Here is a 1,367-nt window from a genome sequence, read left to right on the forward strand (position 1 = left end):
GAATATGGTAATTTAGTTTGGGATAATTGTACATAAAGAGAATCTAATTTACTAGAGAATGTTCAGGTTTCTGCAGCAAAAATAATCACTGGAATGAGAGTAAATTCTTCCAGGTCAGCACTACATGATGAATTGGGCTGGGATAGCTTATCAACCAGAAGAAAAGTTCATAAACTTATTTCATTTTACAAAATAGTATATGAAATTGCCCCTCAATATCTTCATGAACTTTTGATGCCTTTCATTCCTCCACAAAATTTATATCAATTGAGAAACTATGATAATCTTAAATTTATTCTTCCTCAAGTTAGGACCTCATCAAATATGAATAGCTTTGTACCTTCAACAATTAAACTATGGAATGACCTACTTGCCCATATTAGAAACCTTCCTACTTTAACATAATTTAAAACTGCTATAAAAAATGTGTACTACAATAAACCAAATAAACTGTTTAATCATGGTAAACGCAATGCAAAAATTGAGAAATAATGCTAGTAATCTAAATTTTGACTTACATAGTCAATTTCTACGAGATGATGCTACTTGTGATTTGTGTGATCACCCTGATGAAAATGCTTATAATTTTTTCTTTGAATGTGTTCAGTACTCAATACAAAGAATTGCTCTTTTAAAGTCAATAAATGCAATGCAACTACAAGTTCCCATATCATTAAAGTTATTGATGAGTGGTGATGAGACTCTTGGGTTCAAAGATAACAAAGATTTTTGAATATGTTCAGAAATATATTATAGAAAGCAAAAGATTTTAAAAATGCATTTAATACATGTGTATTTGTTATGTATGTCTATTCTTATCATGTTTGAGTCGGTACTCTCAATCTTTTTTTTTCTATTTCCTGTTTTACTTATTCGTTTTTCTTTCACTATTTTTTATTTTATTTCATTTTTTCTCTTTTGTATGTCATTTAGATCCCATTAACCACCCCACATTTCTATTTTGTTAGCCTATTATTCATATCAAGAAATCAAAATACTTATATAATCATTATATTTGGAATGACTTATTATTCTTTTACTTCATCTCTATATTGTAATTTCTTGTGTGTATAATTATGTGGACTTTACCTTGTACCTTAAAGAAGGCTTATATAGGCATTGCCTGCTGCCTAATCCTAATTATGTTATTCATGATAAAATACTGTTTAAATTAAAAACATATATTGTTTGATTTAGTTTAGGTATAGTAAGTACAAATATAATATTCCCTTATAAAAAGGGGGACTTGTAAATTTTCTATGATGTTCAAATGTTGAAATATAATCACCCCTTCCAAAATAACTTTATACCCCCCCCCCCCATCCCTCAGTTCTGGAATTAAAGAATATCATAGGAATGAATTGCAT

Source organism: Ostrea edulis, chromosome 6 (genome assembly GCF_947568905.1).
Source record: "Ostrea edulis chromosome 6, xbOstEdul1.1, whole genome shotgun sequence".
NCBI classification, from domain to species: Eukaryota; Metazoa; Mollusca; class Bivalvia; order Ostreida; family Ostreidae; genus Ostrea; species Ostrea edulis.